Here is a 7,185-nt window from a genome sequence, read left to right on the forward strand (position 1 = left end):
TGAAATGCCAGCATGTATCTAGACTGTGGCCCAGCCTAAATGCTACACAGATGCACAGGGTGGTCTTTACCTGCAAGGCTCTTTGGTCCTGGCTCAGTCTCCACTCCTCTGGTCAGGGCATAGACTGATACTTTCCACAACTAACTTTTTCTGTAAACACTTATTTTACGGCAGCAGTATTACTTAAATGAGGAGCACTGGCTGGGAATTCAAGGCTAGCTAATATTCCTGGATTTTACTTTGTGCCTTTAGGTCTTCTCTGTAGTAATGACTCCCCTGGAAATTCCCCACGTCTCGCTTATTACTCCTTTATTAGTTATTATGATACAGTAACAGGATAAAAAGGAGTTGGTATTTCATTTTCATTCCCTCTAATAGCCACGGCAAGGACCAAGTGGTGTGCTGATTATTGACATCAGAGTTAAGTGATATGCACGCATCATTAGGTTTCAATTGGAAAGAATAACACCACAGTATGAGTCGTCACACTTCCAAACTACATGGCATTTAAAGAAAAACCAAAGTCGTTTTTCTCAGCCCTGGGAGCTCAAAAGATCAGAAGCTAGCGATACTCCTTGTATAGACACAGGTAAAAGGTGCTAGCTCCAGGCAAATCACCAGAATTAACTAATCAGCGTTATACCCGGAGAGGCTGGCAGCAGCTCTGTGGCTTGTCCGAGGTTATGCAGCGACTCAGGAGATCCAGGGACAGGCTCAGAGGGTGGGAAATCACGCTGCTCCTGGGGTATCCTGATGGGTCTGGCTCTGAGGGTCCTTACGCTGGGGAGGAGAGAGATGGTCTGTGGCACTCGCAGACCGGGGACTGCAGAGCAGCCAGCAGTGCTGCTGTCACAGGCAGGAGGGAACGGGAAAGAGTTGCAGTGAATGTTTAATTTTAGACCATTTGCATTCTTTTACCCAAGCACATTTTGCAAATATTTAATGCTGGGTATCATTTTCTTCTCGGTGAAATTTCTGCAAGGAGCAAAATGGACTTGTTTTTCCTTGAGGGGACAGCTCTGCCCCCTCCCTGGTGCTGAGCGCTACCTTCTCACGCAAGGGGAGTGTGGGTGAAAATCAATGGGTCTGCACTGAGATTTAATTACTACAGCATAGGCAGGGGTGGAGAATAAGGCCCTTAATATTTAATACAGCCTCTGCTCCCAAAGGGATCCCCAGGGCTGAAGGGCCAAATGTAAACCCATTATAAGCAGGTGTAATTCTATTGACATATGCGGGCTCGCACCTGTTTATACTACAGCTATATTTGGCTCCCTAAATCTAAATGGCAAATGGTGCTTTTGACATGCGCGGAAAAAGAGGGAAGTGTTTTCCTGACTTGGGATGATAGAGGATATACTGAAACAACAGAAGGTAAACGTGACACCTCGCAGTCCCGGCTCGCGGTGGCAATGCACTTGCTAACACTTGAGCTGAGTTGAGTCCGTAGAGAGAGATCCAAGATTACTGCCAGAATAATAACCAGGCTTATAAAGGATCTTTCATTTGAGGATACATATTGCTGTATCACCTATAATAGCAATACGTTCTTTTTATAGTCCTTATCTAGCAATGTGCGGCCAAGGATGTCAAAGTGCCTACTGCGAGTGAGTAAGCATTTTATTAGGTGGAAACGCCAGGCTCGTAATTGTGCTCCGAGCCCGGGAGCAGGCGAGAGACCCCTGTGCCGGGGAGGGTCTCAGGTAATATTCGACAAGCGCGGCTCAGCCTGACCCCTTGTTCCAGCGGTGGCTTTCTCCAGCCCACAGGGAACCTCTGGGGAGAAGTTTGCAGGGAAAAGGGAGGAAATGACTCCAGGTGCTTTTGTTCGGGATGTTACGGATGATGGAGAGGAGGGCTGCCTGAACCCTGCACTTACCCGGGGGATTCGTCTCATCTCACCACTCTTGTACTGCCCTTTTATTCTGAGCCAGCTGAAAGCAAAGAAAGCGCCCAGCCTGATCAGAATGGGAAGGTTTGCGCTCCCCAGTTCCTTGTGCTTGGTGCAAAGACAAAATCACTGAGTCTTAAAAGGAAGAGAGACATAATATTTTGTAGTTAGGAGAAATGCTGGAAAACCCACACAAAGCCTGAGAAACTGAGCAACAGACAGCTTTGGTACAGGCAGTCCAGGAGGGTGGGTGGGGGATATTTATTTTCTTGCCCTCCCCACACACTGCTGCTCTTAGCTGGGGGCCAGGCTAGCAGGGGCTGCTGGTCCCCTGCTCTTGGGGACACATGTACCTCAGTGAGCAGGAGAGGGAAGAGCTGAATGCTTCAGTCCCCGGAGTACTCTACATATTTTTTTTTTTTCTTTGTGAAAGCTGCTGGGGAGATGGCAGAGAGCATCTGCTCTGGGAGGGGAGGCTTCCCCCGGCTCCCTGCCTCACACCCTCCCGCACAAGACCTCAGATGCATTTTCTGCAGCTCAGACAGTTTTACGGGGCCCTGGGTGAATTTTGCCCTCCCTGATTAGATAACCAAAGGAGCAGTGACTGTACTCTCTGGAGAGGAGATGCTGTCTCTTTCCTGCCAGAAGGACAGCTGGAGGGAGGGTGGGATTTTCAGCATGCAAGCACTTAGCCAGATCAAGGAAATGGGATGCAAAGCATTTTAGGCTAAGAAAGGTTGTTGTGCAGGGAAACATGAGGCTGCTGTTCTGTTCGGGAGATAACGCTTCTTAAAATGCTTCTGCGTGCCAAACTGCAAGCCTGAACTACAGCAGGTCATTGCCTCTTTAAGGAAAACAAGCATGACAAGTCAGGAAAAAACCCATCACTGTCTTTGCTGAAAAACTTTGATCATTTAAATATTATTGATGCGCATTAACCCCAGCAGAGATGGGCTGGGTGATGGGAAGTATTCACCTTGACACAGGGAAAATATGTTGCTTTCTGTTGCCTCGTCTTTTGTTTCATATATCAAATCAGAGCTTAGCCAAGTGAATCAGCTCAGGAAGCATTTAAGATTTATTTGATTTTGGGGAAGGTAGAGCTTTCCTTATCTTTATCAGCTGTGGGGGAGTAAGTATGGATAAAAACAGGAGGAGCATTTCAGGGAGGGATCTATAATTAACAACCCCTCAGAAGGGGAACTTTCCTTTTAACTTACTATTAAAATGGAAGTGTTGGAGAGTAGACGGTTTTGGCTCTGGGGATCTCCTCCGTATCCTTGACAGAGCCCTGCGAATTCCTCTAATCCCTGCCTGGGAGCACGTCTGTGCTTTCCAAACAATCCTGCCCCCACTGAGGGCTCGACAGCACTTGGGGGGCTGGTGCCCACGGGAAGTGCCAGCATTGCCCCCCAAGAAGCTGATGGGGAGAGGAGCTGCCTTCCCAGCGTGGGGCTGTGTTTCCTCAGCAGCCCTGAGCCTCACACCGGGAGGAGACGCCTTCCCCAAATGCTTTTTAACCTGAGGAAGGAACATGTCACTTCTAATGGAGCTGACAGCAGCAGGGAGGGTTTTTAGGTTAGTGGTTGAAGAACACACTTGTAATGAGTGAAGTAATTGAATAAATGCTGACAATTTGATGTGGAAAATGCATAATCAGCTAGCTGTGGAAGGTTGACTTGCTCTTTTTTCTCTCTTTCCCTAGCACTGGGGTAAACACGTTTATTCCCTTCCAAGCAGGTGATGCGCTCAGCAGCACAAACCCAGCAGACACATGCACATGCTTCCCTCCCAGGCACACATGTGCTGATTGCCAAATAATTGACCCAGTTATGCTAATACGCTATTTACATGACTGGAACTTAATACATACATAGACAATCCATCTCAACACTCCACTTTTTCTTGAGTCATGTGCTCCTCGAACGCTCCAGCAGCCTCACTGGTCTCGCCCAGACCGCGGTAACTGTGCCTGCACCAGGGAGAGGGGTGGCAGTCCCTGGGGAGGTACAAATGAGGCCATGCCAAGTAGTACCAAGGGCTGATCACGCAGGCATAACCAGGAGTCTAACTGGCTTTTCAGATCCCAAACACAGCAAATAAATTGTGGATGTAGACAGTGGAGCTGACATATGCCAGTGCAGTGACTTTCCCTACCCAACCATCATCCCAGCTCTATGCAGATGGGAACTTGGTGAATTTCTTGTCATCAAGCCCCCAGTTTTAGTCTGACAATGGGAACAGCATCATCTGTGTCATGTATGTTGGAAGCAATGAATAGAGAGCTGAGCTCACTAGTCTATTTGCATATTGAAGATATGGAAAAAGCTTCTTTTCTTGCTTACTCTGCTGCCTACTCAAATATCTGTGAAACAGGGAGAAGAATATGGTCCTCTTTGTACTTCAGATCTCAGTGCCCTTGAATACAGGAGCGATTGCTCAATCCAGCCTCTGGGATGAGTGTGAGAACTAGCTACGGTGGTAGAAGCTCTCCATACCTGCAGGCTGGTGGGCAAAAGGCAGTTCCTGGATTAAGAACACTCATCAAGATGGATACTTTGACTTTATGTCACCAGGACACCTTCCCCACTCCGCATCCAAATCAGCAGTTGTGTTATCTAGGGCACAGAGGTTTGACCTGCCAGCTGTTAAATACATTACAGCGTACTCCCCCCAAATTATTAGCATGGAATGGAACACATCCAAGGGAGAGACAGGCTAAGGACACGGTGGTTCACAAGGACAATGAGCCATAGGAGCTCTTCCTTTTGGATAGAGCTGAAAGAGTTATTGCGGAAGAAGGGCAGTAGCAGCGCACAGCAGTTCATCTGTATCCTATGGGGGCACTGGGCTGTGACTCCGTATTCAAGGCTGAGTTGACGTTTGGGCTTGAGACTCTGTTCAGCAGCTCTGGATTATCTTCTTTTTAACCTGAACAGATAGTTTTCCTCTAGGTTATAGCTGTCTTAAGCAGTAGAAGTGAGATCCAGATCAGGCTTTAAGGGTTGGAATTTACATGCTTTTTCTTGTGCCTCTGGTATTAATTTCATATGCAGTGGAAAAGTAATATCCTGTCTGTCACTAGAGAGGAAGAGATGTGCGTGCATGTATACGCACAGTCATTGCTAACTGTTGAGCTTTTTCACTCAAATTTCATTTTTGTGAAAATTTCTAAATTAAAATGAAAATCAGCTGCAGAAACGATGAATGTGAAATACCAATAAGGCAAAAAAGCATGAGATGTTTTCCCTTGTTTTCGTAACTCGTGGTCTTTGTGTGTAAGAGTGTATTGCATGGCAACTGCATTCACACTTCTCTTTAATAAAAGATCCTAGCAGATGGACCCACTATTAACGTGTATCCCCCAGATTTGCATATTTCATATTCATGCCAAGATGGCACTAAGCACACATGGGATGAACAAGGCTGATATAAACACAATTGCACCAGATTAATGCAGTGATCAAAGGGTATTGTCCTAGCATCCTTGTTAGGAATCCAGTTTAATATTAGTTATTAATATTGTTAAACTCCTACTGGAGTCAAACTAAGGTCTTCCAAATACAGTCAGACAGGGCTCTTAGGTACTACAAGTTGATGAATATGTTATGAATTCCTGAGAGAGAGGGCTAAGAAACAGCATTTGCATCTGAGCTGTGAAGAAGCCAACGCTGGAAATGTGCAGACCTCAAGGTTTGGTCCAGCGTGCTGTGTAATTAGGACTCACTTGAAATTCAGATCTTATCCCAGATCCGTATCCGAGTTTCTCAGAATTCAAGTGCGATTGCATCTAGTCAGAAGACAAGCCTATCTGTAAAATCTTATCAAATATTAGGCATTACAAAGTGGTATTCCGGAGCCCAAAATATATTTGATCCCATTGTTCTAGTCCATTAATCAAACACTGTGCTGCACATACTGATAGGATCAAATATTCGGAAATATTTATGAATGAGCATTGTTGTGACTGCAAAAATTAAACACAGCAGGTTTTAAACACACAAGATCTCAAAAAGGAAAACTTTATTATCTCCTATATATATGGTGCCAAATTCAGAGCGAATTTTAAGTGAATTTTAGGTAGTCTGTGCTTGAGTAATTTACACCTTCTTCCAGCTCCCTTCAGTGTGCAAATTATACCTGCTTCCACCTATATTGAATGTGACCCATTGCACCAAGGATACTAATGAAATGATGTAGCACCAGATAATGCAGTTCCAGAGAGGCAGGGGACTGCATGTTCGCAACGTGGTGGTGCTCAGGCTGTACAGAGCTCAAACCCATGTACGATATCCTTGTCCTGTGTCCTGCATCTGCAGCCCTCTGTAGAAATAAACCCCTGCTTACCCATGTGAGCACTAACACGATGGTATTCCACCGCTTCTGCATGCCGGATGGAACCTGGATGCGGTAAAATCCTTCTTGGATGCTCCCTTACTTCAGTGGGGACAGAATTTTGCCCGCTAGATCCAAAGGCAAGGCATGGTGTTGGCATAAGGTATACAGTAGCCCCACAAGCCGTGGGTCTGTCAAGAATAAATCATGTCAAACCAATCTAATTTTCCTGTGACAGGGCAGCAGGTCTCAGAGAGGGGAGAAGCTGGAGATGTGATACATCTTGACTGCAGTAAGGCTTTTGACACCGTTTCATCTGGCATTCCCAGGAGTAAGTGTGGGAATATGGTCAAGGAGAGATGCTGTAAGGTACCAAACCAACGGGGAAAGCCTACTGAAAAGCTCTCAGCTGTTTATTGTCAAAGTGGAAGGATGGCTTGAGTATGGCGCTGCAGGGGTCTGCGCAGGGTCTGGTATTACTCAATATTTTCATTAGTGACTAGGGTAATGGAATATGGAGTAAACTTATTGCATCTGCTGACAATACCAAGCTGAGAGGGGCTGCAAGTGCTCTCAGAGAACAGGAGAAAGATTAAAAAAATCTTAACAAACCAAAGAAACGGGCTGAAAGAAATGGATTGAGGTTCGAAAAGGACAAGAGCAAAGCAGAATGTATGAGAACTACCAAAACCTGTGCCAGGAGATGGCTGTGTAGGCAGCATTCCTAAGGAAAAGGGGTAATATTGTAGGCAAGAAATTAACCCTGAGCCAGCTGTGGTACCCTGGTGTGAGAAAAGCAAAGCTGACACCGCTGTGCCTAAAGAGAGTGTGGTATGGTCCACTGCTCCCATCTGTACTGCGTGTTGGGGAGGAGTGGTTTTGGCCAGCAGAGTTCCAGAAAAATACAGAAAATGGAACGAATGGTCACAGTTCTAGAAGACAAACCTACCAAGAAGGAA

The sequence above is a fragment of the Falco naumanni genome, chromosome 9 (assembly GCF_017639655.2).
Source record: "Falco naumanni isolate bFalNau1 chromosome 9, bFalNau1.pat, whole genome shotgun sequence".
In the NCBI taxonomy this organism is placed as follows: domain Eukaryota; kingdom Metazoa; phylum Chordata; class Aves; order Falconiformes; family Falconidae; genus Falco; species Falco naumanni.